The following is a 16,376-nucleotide window of genomic DNA, read 5'->3' on the forward strand; positions in this document are numbered from 1 at the left end:
GTGTAGAGAGTAAGCCTTACATAAAATATTCATAGCAAGATCCAACAGTGCCATGAAAGAGGGTGGTTTGAATGGACAAAATGTCTAATACTTGCAAAAAAAAAGAAAAAACAGGCAGCCACCAAGTCTTTGATTCTTGCATATACACAGTGCCAAGAGTCATTCGAAGTTTTCAGTTCTTGCTTGAGCAGTCACCCTCCAAAAATAAATCCACCCTCCTTGGAAAACAAAACTTATATGAAAAAAGAACAAACAAAAAAAAACAAACAAACCAAAAAAACTCAAGAGCGTCTACAAGAGCTAAATGTCTGAATCCAAGGAAGAAGTCATTTAGCCCTGATCCTCATACAATGGCATCATGCATTTAGCTGTTTCCATGACATTTTCCAACCAAAAGCCAAAAAGAACAATAGGGATTTTTGAGGCCTGTAAATTGTACAGAACTCAGGAAGAAGGGGGAGACAAACAATGAAACAAACAAGTGATAGAGCTGGATAGCTGCAGCGTGGATTGTACATTGAAAGACAGTGACAATCTCTAGGTAATACTACTTTTGTGCTTGGCTCTTTGTTGTTTGAATATGGTTCTCCCAACACCTGAGAGTTTTACAGACATCTACTCCTCTCTAACAGTGGAGACCTCTGAAGTAGAAACCGTAAGGAAAAAAGAATCCACCTAAACACTACCTTTTAAAAATGCTATTAGAAGATAAATTTTAAAAGATCAGCAAACTTGCAGCTTCCTTCAGCACATTAGGGACAGCAAATATTAATTTCAAACTCAAATCTAGAGCATTTCTATACATATATACTCTTATTCTAATAAAAACCAGTCCAAATGTGAGAATACTGCAACAAGAAAAACAAGTTTTAAGGTGTAGAACTTAAAACAGCTCAAAGATCTTTTGAACTTTTGATATCTTGGGGTGGGGATGTGGGGGGAGGCAATATCTCAAAACGAAAGAAAAACTTCTCTACATCCTCTGTTACTTGAAAAAAAAAAGCTCTGAAATAATAGCGTGACTACCTTGCTAATCCCTGTGCCTCGCTTTTTGTCTTCTGGTCTTTGTACATCAGTTCACCAGGGGAAAGAACTGGTCACAAGCTGTAGAGAACAGAGATGGTTTCTGCTCATAAGCTTAGAGGCTTAGAGATTTAACTTCAAAATAATTATCACAATTATTTGCATGGTTCTGCCAGGAAAAAAAAAAATTATCCTCAATCCAAAAAACCATCCAGTGTGACAGCTTTGTGTAGGAATATGTTTATCTTACCCTCTTCTCTTACCTTATCAGACACATCTCCTCATCCTATTCAAAATACAGCAAGTCATGAAATTCCATCTGCAACACAAGGAAAAGCCCATTAATACCTCCTGATAACCTTACAACAGAAGTCTAATAAGCAGTTCAAGAAAAAAAAAAAAAAAGTTAAAGTTCTCCTGCCATTCCAGTATAATCTACACCCCAGGCAAGTCGCCCTCCAATCTGTGGCAATTTGGGAAGCACGGATAATAAAGGTATTAAAGATGTTGTAACATGTCCTGTAAGAAACACGCTCTTCCTCCTTTGGCAGGGCTAACAGAGGTGGCCAAAGCATCCAAGTTGTCCTGCAGAGTCATAAGTAAGTCTGCAGCATCCTCTCATTAAATTAAATGAGCATCAAATTACATAATGTGAACAGTTGTAAAATGAGACCAACGGTAATGGCTAGAAATAATCCCAGCGGTGTTATACATCGTGGAGACAATTTTCCATCAGACTATCAAACCTGGGTAGTAAGCAGCACTTTTTATCTCCAGGCCAAGAAACTGTCACCATGCAGCCTCTCTTAAATAACAGTAAAACATGCAAGAAATGGATGGAACAAAACTCTCATGGTCAAGTTTAAATGATGCCTACCCCAAACAAGTACATTTAATTTCCTAACTCCTTTACAGACCAACCTTTCAAAGCAACCAAGGTGTTTCTATAATATAAGTAAACATGACATAGTTTGGCATACTTGGGGTCAGATGAAAGAATACCACACACCTAACCAAAAAATCTGCAACCTTAAAATTGTCAATAAAATTTACAGTCTGGATAGACTCAGGCTTGAACAAACACTGTGCCATGGCACTATGAAGAAGAGACGACATGACCTGCAATCCAGCCAGTCCATGACTCACTAGGGCAGAAGAGAGATCTCCCACCTGGCAATCTGAAAAACTAAGGGTTTGACTAGAGTGAGAAGTGTGAATCAAGGACCTAAATAACCAAACAAACCAATCCCTTCACGCTCTTTTAGCCCCTCCAGTGTCCTGCCCACGAAGTCCAGAAACCTGCTAGTCCAGTGCCAGAGAGGAAAAGGTCTGAAATGTGCAATGGTCAAATGGCACACAAGAGAATACTATTAAAAAACCAAACAAACAATGCTTAGTTTTTCAATCCAGTTATCTGGGGGAAGATACAGTGGGAATTAAAGCATTTGAAGCAAAGAGCTTTCATGTTTGCCTACCTCTTCTCTTATGATGCTACTAAAGGTATCCCTGTGCTTAAAGTAAAAAAATGAAAAAATAGGTGCATCCTCACTTGTTTTTTTTTCAACACCGAGCAGCTGCAGCCATGATGTCAACAGACCCCACCAGGAACCCACAGGGGCTCAGTGCCACAGAGAGGCGACATCCTTCACCACACTGCACTGCCATTGCCCCACCAGCAAAATGGGGAAGGCAGCATGTGGTCCCCAGCCAGTGTCCAAATTGCCAGCTCTGGGGCGCCTCCTTTTTCCCCTAAGTGCTAAAAAATAAACCTTTCATCCTGTAAATACCATTTTCTCAGATTATACTGATAATAATTAATTTTTTTGGCATTACCAGAATAATATGACAACTCATGACACCACTATGGGGTTTATTTTTTTAAAAGAAAAATTTGTTTTGTTATTTCTTGGGTTTTTTTTCCTTATGAAGAAGATATCTTCTGTGCACGTTACAGAAAGATTGAACAAAGAGAGCCACTGACCAAGAGCCCACTTCAGTATCCCTACCCTCCTATTCCCCTGCCAACCCAGTAAAATTCCTCAGAGCACAACCTCTTCCTGGCTATTTTCAGAGCAACTGTAGCAATCACACAAGAACAATGGGGAAGTTTGTTTTACTCAAAGAGTAAATGTTTTGCAGCTTCCAATGTAAATATTTTAATTAATGGAATTTTTTTTAACTCTCTACTGCCTTACTTGTGTTCACATTCACACAGAGACACCAGGAGAGGAGCAGCACTCAACTGCTGTAATACAGGGGAGAAGAGAATACAGCATAGAAACATGAGATGCTGACTTCAGAAAAAGCATCTTCATAACCAAATCAAAATTCAGTGGGCATTTGCTGGGGGAGACTTGTTGTAAGAATTTAAGAGAAGCAAGTCTGCTCTTGCTCTGTGTCCAGCCAAGGGCCCATATTAGTTCCCACTGAGATTGTGGGGCTATTTTCATAGGCAGCTTGTAAAAAACCACAACTCAGTGTATTTCTGAAACAACATTATGCCCAATGACCAGACCACAAGGGAAAAGTGACTTATCCTTTTGTGTCAAACATCAATATGGTGGCTTTTAACCACTCATCACTGAGCATCCACTTCACAGAAATGCTCAAATCTCCTCTTAATAATCCATAAAGCAAGTGTTGCAGACTGTCAGCAGGATGGGACTCAGATTCACTCTCTCTAGGCCAGACTGTTTTGGTACTACAGAAAGTGGCTGCACTGAGATGCCAAGCCTTCCTGCACATGCTCCCCTGATGGTTTCTGGATCCAGGAGCACCCCAGCTACAGACAGCTCTTTCTCTTTCAACAGTGCCTCTCACCTAAGAAACTCTCCTCCTCCTCTGTCCCCAGATACCAGGATAAAGTTTGGATGCACTATCAGCAGATGGCTGGCATTCAAGATTTTTTTAAAGTTTCTTTTTCAAATGAAGTAGGACACAGATGGTGACGTTCCTGCTTTCCCAAAGCCTGGAACATGAACATAGACCTGTCTGAGCTGGGGAGCTCAAACCCATAGTACGTTTCTGGAGAGCTGCACAAATTACTGCACGGACTAGTTTAGCCTCAAGCAGTCCCACACGTGGCAGCATTTCCCTTCCCTGCTTTTATCTGAATGGGAGGTTTTGTTCTTGTACTGACCTCACCACACTTGACGCCTGTTAGCAACATCCTTTCAGAAGTTTAAACAAGCTCTTTAGAAATTCCCTGCCACTGTAAGTAACAGACATGCATACCCCAGGTAAAATCCTCACTGTACCTTTCAAAAAATTACCACAACTGTACTCTTCCACCACCTCATGCAAGGTGCTGGTTGCCCACTCATAAGGCTCCCTAGATTCTGCAATTCTTTTAACTCCTGTCCACACTGGCAGATCCATCACCTCCAAGCCAGTGGCGGTGGCACTTGGCTCATCACATCCTACCAGGCAGTGGCTAGCACTGAAAATGATGGGAAAAGGCCTACTGCTCTCTCTCCTGCAGGAACTACTAACTGAGGAAGGAGCAAGACCTCCCAACTCCATTTCATCAAGGACAAACCTTCCACAGTGCTCAATTAGCAGATGCTGACTTATCAACCACTCCCCACTGAGGATGGGGAGCAGCAGGAAAAGAAATATCTGGCTCTTACTTAAGAGAGACCCCCCAATTTGGCAGCAGCAGGACAACGAGGCCGCTGCTGTTCCTGCACAGGCAGGCTGGTGTCGTGCAGAAGGAAGCAGGAGCAAGCAGATCCACCACTCCTCACGGGTGCACCCACCACAGTACCTGACTCCTAGGCAGGGTAAATGGGCACCAAAGGACAACGGCAGAGAGAGCTCTCCTTGCAGCAGCATCATTCAGAAAGATGTGTTTGCAAAACCCTTCCTTGTCCCTCACAATGCCACAAAGTGAAAGTAAAACTCCTCATCTTACATTTGAGTGTAATATCATTGCTATGTACTGATAACATAGACATTTATACAGTATCACCTTCAGCTTCCACATCAGAAAAAACTTTCCTTAAAAAAACCCCAAGAATAAACAAAACCCTCCCATAATGTCTTTCCCCATACTCCCCATCAAATTTTCTGGCTATACATGCAACATTAAAACAGAGAGTAAAGATCAAAGAAGAAAGTTTCTCTGCTTGGAAAGGACTTTTCAAAGTGTGTCTAAACACACTTTTCATGGAAGACCCAAGTGAGGAGGCAGACTTTCCATGAAGCCCTCAATGTGCACGGACTCTGGAAAAGATCTCCGAGAAAGTGAGCAACTTAGGCTTATGCCAGTCCTTCCATCTTCCTCTCTGACCTCTTCTAGGGAAACACTGCATCTGACTTCCTCATATGCCTATTTAATCAGCAATGTGAAACTTGCACAACCTTACCGGTGTCTCTGTGGTCTTCCCATCAGGGCAGACACACCCCAAAGGAGCAGAACATTCATAAGTCTCCCATGCCCACGGGATGGAAAAGCGAGTGGGGAGAGAACAGATGAATGTTAATCTCTCCTCCTTGCCGCCAGCAGCAGTCTGTACTCTCCCACGCAGACAAGAGGGAGGCTGTACAATTTGTTGAGGCCAAACTGTCTGGAAAAATGCAAGGAGAGAAAACTGATGGCAAATTCTCTTCTCTATCTCTTCATGTACTGTAGGGAAAGTGAAAGTCAGTCTCAGAGTTGCTGATAGAACACGAGACCACAGGGTCTTTAAGGGGCTGCTTTTATGCAAACCGCAGCACTGGGCTATGCAGGACTATCAGTTCAACATATTCACTGCCTAAAATATTCTGCTCACACACGGCTTGCACTCTGACTTCTTATGGGAAATACTTTGATTGGCAGAAATGTTTGATCATAAGAACACAAAAAGGACCTGATATCACTCCATTATGGATGTTAATTCACAAATGTAGGACTTTACTCTAGCCTACATGACTCCAAATATCTACTTCCTAACCACCAGTAGGTAGCCAATAAGCACATGAAATACTGAGCTTGGAGCAGTTGCCACCACAGACACTTCTTTAACTGATCTGTGCCTCAAAGGTGGCTGTCAGCACACAGGGCTGTACATGTGCCAAACGAGAGCATGGGAGAGAAGCTCCAAGCAGGAAACAGAAGCTTGTCTTAGATTAGCATAGCTCACTCAAGTGTAGTGCTATGCTCAGATTTGGTTTTGATTTGCAAACCTTGCTGTCATTGGCTAAGAGAATGTTTCAAATTTTGTTAAAAAAGGCAAAAAACAAAACCCAGAAAGCTGAAACAAACATACAAATGAAATTTGCCTGGCAGCAGTAAGTACCTATAAAACGATGCAAGATGCAGGTTTCCCAAACGCCGTGTTACTGCTTGCTTCTCCATCTCCCCTTCCAGCTGAAGGCAGCATCTTGGATGGGCACCTCCCAGGTCTCCAGCAAAACATATTCAAAAAGCAGAGAGAGCAAAAGGAGAGTCTCTCTGCTGCAGCAGTTTGAGACATCATCAGTCACCTCTGATCTTTATTGAGAATCCCTCCTCACCATCCCCAAATCCATACTACAAATGTGCTGCCTGTTGAGATATCTTAGAAATAAGCCAAGCCCAAGACAAATTTGGCTCCAAGGAAATTTCGAATGGTACTCTGTTGAGCTGGTGGCATGTTTCCAGTCCTCACTGGTAATTGCAGAATTTAGAGTCCCGGAGTCACCATACTGCCTGAAGACAGTAGATCCTACCCTCAAACACACGTGCCAGCATTGCAGACGTGGTTTTGATGAATACCTGTCCAGCGGGAACCACTCCAGAAAAACCACTTGCTTACTCTAGCTCACAATAATCACAGTAGCAGAGACATAATACAACCAGTATCTTGATCAAGGGCAAGGGAAAATTTCTTTGGTAATCTAGAGAAGGAATCTGAACCTTAAAGGGAAAATTTAAGCAAAGAAAGGAGGGGGGAAAAACCCACTATTTAATGTTAGCATGTATTAATGTTTAGCCTTTAACTGTGGATAAACAGAGAAGAATCTCTCTGCTTGTGCACATATTTAAAAGACTGTTTACACATCAAGTCCAAAAGGATGTCCTCATTTTATAAATAATTTGATCTGATGACTACATCAGAAAAATGTGCAACTTAAGGCTACATACAGAGGCAAAATACTTGGCTATTAATGTCTAAACACAGGCGAGGGGGACAAAGACTAAACATCAGAGTCACTAAAACTCAGCAAATAGTTTATAGTTGAAGCTAAGTGCCTAACATAGTGCACATTCAATATACACCAAACTGCAACTCTCCTTAAACGCATGAAGCTGTCCTTGCCAGTAGGTCATTTAGGTATTCAATATGAGAGTCTCCTAAAAGCAAACACTTCCTCTGCTCCTCATACCTGATAGCATAAGCCATCCAGCAATGCCTTACTCCTCCTGTGGGGCGGGCACAACACCTCATACAGCACACTTGTGGAGCCACAGGGTCAGGTAACAGCACTGGGAGCAGCTGAAACTTCTCTCCCACAGAAATGAGGAGAAAAGGTCCTCAAAAGATTTACTCAAAGCCTGTGGCTTTGTTTTCCTTTGTCACATGCTCCTGCATGTGCATATAGATGTAGTTCCATGTGTGTGCACCTTGCTTAAGATCAATCACTCTGCATGTCAGTTCAGTGGGGGAAACAATGCACACAAGGAACTCTGTATTACCCTAGGAAGAAATGCTATTTCTAGGTAACATTTCCTCTTCAGTTTAGCTGAATGCCCAAACTTGGTTTCCAAGTTTTTTTCTCAACTGAGAACCTGTAAACAGCCCTGTAAGAATATTATCAGCAGTCTCCAAAGAGGATCGAAGTATTTGCTACCCCAAAATTTTTATAGACTTCCTAAACTGAAAAAAATTGGGTTTTTTTAATGTTCTCTATTTACTGCTGCAAGCAGTAATGCCAGGTCATACTCCACATAAATTGCCTCTTACTTTAAGCTCAAAGCATGCCCTTGTGCAATCAAGAGGCCTGCATGCAGAAGAAAGGAAAAGAGGATTAAAAAAAAGGCAGCACACATGTAATTTTGGTGGAGCTAGATTTTCTATAACTACTGATACTGTATATAGATATCTGATATTCACTATCAGCAAGGAGTATCTCACAATGAAGTACAAATCTGCGATTTTAAGAAAAACTACATTTCTGACCAAGGAGCAAAGAGGACTGCAAGCATTTAACTTGAAATCAGCAACCACACATGGTAAGAAAGGCCTGCCAGGATGTGATCCTTAATTATGACTTCATCCTGCACAGCTCCCTTGAAAAAGGATCAGCTGAGACTCTTGCCCAAAGCAGCTTCTACAGAGCACAGCTCAACCAAAGAGAAGACCAGGGTGCCAAAAATAATAATAAAAGAAATTTTCCCCACAAGTAATGAGGTATCCCTTATAATTCAACCCTATAAAACCAGATTTGTCAAGTTCTAAATTAGGTTGCAGCAATATTTCATTGCACCATAAATCTTCCTACCACCCTAGTAAAGATGCCTAATAATTTAATATGCCATAATTTTTTTTTTTTTAATCTGGAACTCATCAAAAATTGCCTGAAATAGGCATCTCTTTTACAGTCCATTTTCCACATACATACAGATTCCAAAAAGTAACTGGTTTGTATTTTTTGCAAGGAAAATCGTTTGCAAAATGCATTTACATGTAGACTACCAAAGGTTGTAATTATCTCTCTTGGGCTTTTTAGGTAGGTCAGTGAACATCCTACAAAGGCTTCTGTATTATCCATCATATTCATTCAGCATCATTTTTTTCAAAAGCAGTACAACCTCCTTAAAGAATTACACAAACAAGTAATATTTTCAGAAGAAAAAGTGTGTTTCCAGAGTCAGAAACTTTCTGAACTTTTTTCTTTACTTCTTATTAAAAGTTTCACAGCCTTTTTTTTACTGAAACAGATTACTTCACAAGAATGCTGAATTCCAACTGCCTCATGTACTTCTATTTCAGTGGATAACATGCACCTCACATAATGACTTAAAATAAAAATAAAAAAAAAAGCGGAAGATATTTAAAGGGGGGTGCATGAGATACTGCCAGTACTTGTTATAAAAATTTCTAATTCCCATTCCCTCCCAACTAATCAGGTCTGTAATAAAAAAAAAACACTATTTCAAAGCAGTTGCCACGTCTGTAAATGCCAGCACTGTAAAAAGTTAAAAATATGATCACATCAAGTGCTATGAAAAATACACATTTTTCCTCATGAAATATATATGATGAAAACACCTCTAGAACTTTAAGACTGCTTAAAGTTTGAAAAAACAGTGATGTCATTATTTTCCTTCTGCTTCTGAGAAGTTTACATCCTTGCTTCCTGCTGCCTCGCTTTACTTTTCTTAACCCAAGAAACACAGGACAGGCAGTGCTGGGATCACTGGAGGCAGTCAGGACAAGTCCATTTACATCTCACCAAGCCTCCCCTACCAGCAACTCAATAAAAGTTGCACTTCCAGAAGCTAAAATAAGAGGTGAACTGTCCTCTTATTTGCAGTGTCTCTGTGAGTACACAGTCCATCTTTTCTTTCCTTTACCCTGCTCAGTCAAGGGTCACAAGCAGTGTATGGAGAAGTTAATTTGTGGTCCTGGTCCTGCCAAAGCCCACAAGGAACAGGGCAGAAAGCAGCTAAATGCAGCAATGAAGACGTGTTCCACTACTCTGCCTATGGCATGATTGCACTCTCTGCCGTGGAGTCTCCACACAGGCCTTAAGTCAAGGCAGTGACTGCCACAACCATTGCTCAGCTTGCTGGCAGATCACAGAGACAATTTTAAAGACAAGAAATACAGAAAAAAAAAGTGTTGGGTTTTTTTTTTTAACTTCAAATGCTTTACACTGGGGCAAGGCATTAACAAAAATGTTATTTTAGGTAACTGACTGACTCATTTTTTGCTAAAATTAAAATTTATCAGCCAATTCCTAAAGAGCCAGGCAATCTAAAAGCAGTTCCCTGCAAAAAAAAAAAAAAAAAAAAAAAAAAAGCTGAGTTCATACTATTCAAGGAACTTCCTAACCTTGATTTTTCGGCTAACATACAGCCAACCTTGATATTTCTCTCCTGATTTCCACATTGAAACAGGAAGAATTTTATTTTCTCCTTTACTTGATTTACCAAACTGCTCAGTTTTCTGTGCTGCACATTTCCCTCGGGGGTGCTCAGGCTGGGGTGCCCCTGGAGAGGGAAGGCTTTCTGTCTGGTGGGCTTCTCAGAGGCTGGGCCAGGGGGGAGGTTCTATCTTGCTTTTTCAAAAGCTGGGACTAAGACTGGTAATGGGAAACTGCTTAGTTAACTGATTCTCCCAGCATTCCCAGGAAACTGTCTGTCTGAAAAAGATATCTTTTCATTAAAAACAAAACAAAAAAGCCCCTCATTAACCAATTTGTGCAAGATGAATGCTTAGCTAGTTTTGCCACAGTTTTTACGAATTGGCTCTTCCAGCCAAGGAGAAAGTGAGGCCAGATTCTGAGAGCTGTTGGGCTGATACTGATCTGCAAAACTCCATGGAGCCCAGCAAAATTATTCTGCATTTATTTATAGCTCCACCAATAAATGCAAAATCTGGTAACAACAGTTTTCAGATATTGAAACTGTACAAGCCATAAAAATTTCCTTCTAGACAATTTCTGACATTTCAATTGCTCAAATAAAGAAAGGAGCCATCTCAATACCTGTTTTTTTAAATCTGCTTCCCCAGCCATCTCAGTTAATTCTGTGCATCTACATTTAAAGCTTACCTCTGTTATTCTACTCTGTGCTTTGTATTTTACAACATCTTTAGTTGTTTATATACATGAAATGCATATTAGAATTTGTTTATTTTTAAACTAGTAGCTGTATAAGTAATACAAATATCTGACCTTGCATTACCAACTCACCAATACTCTAAGCATGAATTTTTATTCACTTAGCACTCTTTAAAACACACACACATATCCCAAAGGAAAAACACATAAGAAAATACAAAATCTTATCCTTAAGAGTAATATTTACTTACTAAGAAAAGTTATTTCCCTTAACTAGAACATTTTTATAGCTGGGAAAACAATTCATCGTGAATTTACTACATTCACGTGCTTGTACATCTATTAGTTATAATCTTTCCCAAGGAAGTTTAACTAACAGTTATGTCTAACATGCATGGTCATTAAATACTGCAGTCCACAAAACACTACAAACAAAACTATTTGTATAAACAACAGAAGAAAGATAACATGTTTATCACACAGGTTGATTATCTCACCAATGATATTCAGCTTTTATGGCATTACAAGTGACAGTATAAATCTTTAACAATCACAGCTTTGATTAGTCTTTGTACCTTACAGACTTTGCATCTACTACTTCCAATGCACTAAGTCTTGATTTTGAAATCAAGATACACCAATTAAATTAGTCAAATCCTCAACACTTACTAATCCCCTTCCTGTCTTCCAGTGACCAGAAATACTCAAAACCAACCGATATCCAACACCTCTTCCCAGAAGTATGCTTTCTAGGTTTTCAGATACAACAAAAGCTGGAACTTGGCACAACTTTGATAACTGCATTTTCAAATTAGAAGCCAGGAAATTAGTCATGGTAGGGCAGCATCTCTAGGGGACAGTTTGGGTGGCCAGCAGCAGCCAGATGCGTGTGGAAGGCTGTGTGAGAGGGCAAGATTGGTATCTACCACTTCCTCCCTTCTGCCATAAGCATCAGAAAAGCTGAGAGAGTCCTCCCTCACTTACTGTGGGCTCAACCCCAAGCACAGGGGAGCGCCAGTGCAGGTACCACAGCACCTTGAGAAAGAGTAAGATCAACAGAACTGGTGGGCAAAACTTGAGGCCAAAGACGTGGTTTTGCCAGTTTGGTTAAATAGTGACTTAAGTGTCTCAAGAGAGCCACACTTACAACAATTAGACCTTAAACTTATAAAAGATCACATTTGCAGGAGGACAGTTTTTTCCAGTCACCAGCAGCTACACAATAGCTGTTTGACTCAGCAAAGTTATCACAACATCCTAAGACACACCACCTCCTCACCATGGCAAACCCACAAAAATGGCTTCACATCAACCCCCTCCTCCATCCCCAATGGGCAAAGTAGGACACCATCATGCCCCCAATAGGAAATATAATAGGAAATATAACAGGAAAATCTCGCTAGATGGACTGGGGCTTTCTTTGGGAGCTGGCTGATGCCCCAAGCCCAGCACAAAGACCATGACCCAGATGCCAGTGTATGACCAGACTCACCCCAACAGCAGCTGGCCAAAAGCAGTGCTCTTCCCAAGGACATTTTAGAAGCAGAAGCAATGCAATCCAACAGATTTAACCTGTTACACCAAGTGTGTGCCAGCTGCTCACAGCCAGCTCAGCCTCACCTAGCAGCCCTTTGTCCTCAAGGACAGCACCTAAAAGCACCAACACTCCGTCAAGTTTTTTTACTACAATCTGGAAAAATCCACGGTGCAAGCAAGGAGACAAACATCCTGCTAGACTGAGGACATGTCCACCATTGGGAGGAAGGGAAAGAAATGGAAACTAGTGGCCTGAACTATAGGACGTTCAAAGCCCAATGATGGCTGCTCTGCCTACAGGGACACAGTCAGGGAGTCAGAGCCACAACAGCTCTGTGAGCATGGCACACTGAGAGGAGAACAGCATTTCTCTTCAAGGACATCATACTTCCTAAATGATCTCAGGCAGCCTCCACACTGCTGCAGCACCCTGACCTCACAAATGCCTTCCAAAGGCTGCAATTAACACTTTGGGCTGTGCTGCCTTCCCACACCTCTCACCAGACTCCCCTCCTCACATCAGTGTTCGGCGCAGGTCTGGGCACAGCAGCACTGCCCAGCACCAAGAGGTGAGGGAGCCAATGTGCCTGAGCAAGCCCAGGGAGAGGGAGAGGAAGGAGAAGGAGCCCCCCCAACAGAAAAGCAGAGTTGGGATGCCAACCTTAGCTGGCAGCAAACACAATTTGGCCAAACCTAACCACCCCACCTGCAATCCCAGTTTCAGTGGGCTGCTGACTTCAGACTTCACAGGAAACTAATTTTTGTGAATGATGCTGTTCTGCTTTATCCTCATTAACATCACTTGCTTATTTTTTCAAAAGCAGAGATGCTAACTATCACTTCTGCTCAGGGCTCTGTAACACAACTAGAGGCTTTCCTTTTCCACGCTGAGAAGCACCTTACAGAAAAGATTTCAGCTGTCTGTGCTTAGACAAGTAAGGTTTAGTGCTTTCCCTTTAGCATCTCCACCACACAAAAACTACACGGGTTAGAATCCTTCTTCTGAAACTTCATATGTTAATTAACAGTGAAAGGGCAGTGTTAATAGCTTTGCTGTTTTTAACCTTGCTGGGATCATTACTTCACTCCACATAGCAAGGAAAGAGGAAAATGTTCCCAATCAACAGCAAGAAGTAAGCTAGAACTGGCTGTGGATCAGTAAGAAAAGCAAAAATTGATGAACAATGCAGGAATGGTGAATTGGGTTATTGAGTTGTATGTACAGACATGACTGTGTGACAGGGTGCAGATTTTTACCACACACAAATGTGTGGTGAGTTGGAGTTTCTCATCTGCCTTCTGCCATGTTCATTTATGTAGTCTGCTCCCACGGCCCCCACCAAGAGCCACGCTCTCCAACACCCTGCACTGTCTCCTGGGGAGGGAGAAGCCCACCTTTGGCCCAAATAAGAGTTCACCATGGGTATTTAATGGGTATTTTTGGAAGTAAATAAAGGGCATTTCTACTAGAAACAATTTTATCCCAAGACAGAAGATGATACAACACAAAACTATACAGCACCATTTGCATTTTAAACTCAACAGTTTCAAGATCAATCTTCTTGAGCTATTAAAAAGGATTCAAAAACATGCTGAGTGGAGGCAAACCTTACACTTCAGACACACTACTTCTGATATTTGAGAGGTTCAGCACAGACACTATCCCGTAAACTTGCCAGCATCATATTTATGAGCACATGGACACATTTATTTCTCTGGATAGAAAACATGGAATAGATGACCATCACATCACTGGTGAAAACTGCTATGTCATAAAATAACCCACAACTACTGGAATTTATAAGTTCCTGTAACCAAGCAGCATGTGCCAAGCCAGGCAATCCTGATGAATTACATTAGAAGCCTATAGACTTCTCAGAAATTATTAATTTGTTCAGAGTTGCATCTGCACAAAGACATACATACACTCACATTTCTGAAGGAAAATAAATTCTGACTTCTTACATTCACGTATTTCCCCTTGAGGATAAACCTGTAAGATTATTAACTGTAATAAAGCTCTAAAATGGATGCTAAAATGGTGTTTGAGGGCAGCATCCATCAGACACTCCAAAAACATATATAAGCTAAATTCTAGTGCACTATATAAAGCAAGTTTCAGCTAGAAAGCTTTACTGTGATTTGTGGCACTTTAAAAGCACTCTTGTAACAATTTTAATAGTTTAAAATATTGGAGTTTAGTCCCAAAGAGATGTAGCTAGTGCTAAACTGCCATTTTAATGGAATTTTTGCACCCTCTCTCTATGCTCTACTTTATAAATAAACCTCTAGACTTTTTATTGATTTCTTTTAACATGATAGATTGAACCTCTCTGGGAGAGAGGGTGAAAGAACAGCACACGAAAAATTACAGGTTCACAGTTTGTGAAAGGGACAACAATAACAAAACCCCCAAGAGAAAACAATTACAACACAATGCATATATGCCTGTGTTCACTGCTTTCAGATCTGCCTTGTGTATGTGTGCATATATATGTATCTGCCTCATTAAATTCACCATGAGAAACAAGTAAAACAATCATGTACAGCTGATGATGTGCTGTACATCCTTTCAGTTGCAAAGCCTAAACTTGACTTCAGCATATCTGACTTCAGTAGCTCGGGCTCTGAAGTGGGGTAGAACATGCCATCAAAATTACTTCAAAGGTTTCATAGTAGTCTGAGGTCGACATTCTGCAGATGCAGAAGTGAAAACACCCGAGAATTTTTTTTCTATTGTATATATAGCATGAATTAGGGTAAATTAATAGAGCTAGTTGGTCCTAGAGGGTCCTGTGCCAGACAGCTCACCAGGATACTGTCCCGCTGACCCAAATTCTGCAACCAGCTCTGCCCCTGTGAGCACTGCCAAGTGCACTTGTGGTCAAGCTGTGAGATCACTCCTCCTCCCACGATCCAGCTCAGAAACATACTACAGAAACACACCGTGGCAGAATAAAAGCTTACTACCCCTGTGCATGGATGTCCACCCACAGGAAGGAGAAACTGTTAGTTTTCTGACACAGAGACAGACCTACTTTTAAGTCGTGTGATTCAGTTCTCAGTTGCCAACATTATGCAAGGGATAAGCAGAACAGCTCATACACAGGTTTCTTTCTTACATAGGAAGAACGTGAAGGACAACCAAACAAAAAGAAACAGAGTACTGGCAGCATGCTAAACTAGGTAAGTACAGTCAAAAATACTTAGCAGCCTTTTGACTTTATCCTGTTTGGTTTACCTTTCCTTACTGCAATGTATTTTTTAAAATCTGGATCCGTTCACTATATATGTGACTAGATTAAAAAGATTCCTTGAACACATGACTGTGCAATATGATTTAAATTCTTTGCAAGATCTCACAAACTCCTGTGTGCTTAATTTTAGAAACAAGGACAACAAAAAAAAATCAAAAACCCAACAACGTCTGCCATTTCCATATGTGCTCTATATTTCACTAGTTCTTTACCAGAAATGAAGAAAAAAACCCCAAACCAAAACCCCCCCACAAAAGAATGTTAGGGGCGTTATGTCTTTCCTGACGCTTTGAAATACAAGATACTTCTGACTTGTTGGTCACCTAGACATCTGTTACACCCAGTTCCCCCAACTGAAACACAGAAGGAGTGGTAAATTCAGAGAGCTATTTGTGGAGATAGGAAGATGATGTGACAGCAATATCATGGATAATGGGGGATTCTGGTCATGCAATGCCGCAAAATGATTTTCAGTGGACACAGCCGAATCATTCCAAGTCCAGAGTGAGTACAAATCTCTCCTCTTGGTGGCTGTTTCTCAGATGATGGAAGGAGATGCAACATCAGCAATTACTATCACAGCAATGATCCATGGGACCCAAAGCACAAAGGTGCAATGTAACAGCAGCCAGTTATGCAACCTGAACAGCTCGGGATGCCTGGCAAACACAGGGGAAAGGCAGGTTCAAAGAGTGGGAGTCTGCCAGACTTGAGATTTCATGTCACATCTCCAACCAGCCCGGTACCACCCAAGTCACCAAGAAGGGATGCAGCACACATCCAATTCTGTTCCTGGGGGCCGGGTAC

At 41.3% G+C, this 16,376-nt stretch overlaps 1 protein-coding gene across 13 annotated transcripts in view; it reads right to left on the reverse strand.

Moving 5' to 3' along the window:
* Positions 1-16,376, reverse strand: part of TRERF1 (transcriptional regulating factor 1) — a 100,660-nt gene that overhangs the window by 71,009 nt on the left and 13,275 nt on the right. For 10 of the 13 annotated variants that reach the window (XM_074537152.1, XM_074537154.1, XM_074537153.1 and 7 more), the window contains one exon: positions 1,287-1,342. The gene's annotated coding sequence lies outside the window, so the exon portion shown is untranslated. Of the gene's footprint in view, positions 1-1,026; positions 1,105-1,286; positions 1,343-16,376 lie in introns of all 13 variants that reach the window. The other 3 variants (XM_074537148.1, XM_074537150.1, XM_074537149.1) reach the window with 1 other exon arrangement.

This window comes from Zonotrichia albicollis, chromosome 3 (genome assembly GCF_047830755.1).
Source record: "Zonotrichia albicollis isolate bZonAlb1 chromosome 3, bZonAlb1.hap1, whole genome shotgun sequence".
Lineage (NCBI taxonomy): Eukaryota > Metazoa > Chordata > Aves > Passeriformes > Passerellidae > Zonotrichia > Zonotrichia albicollis.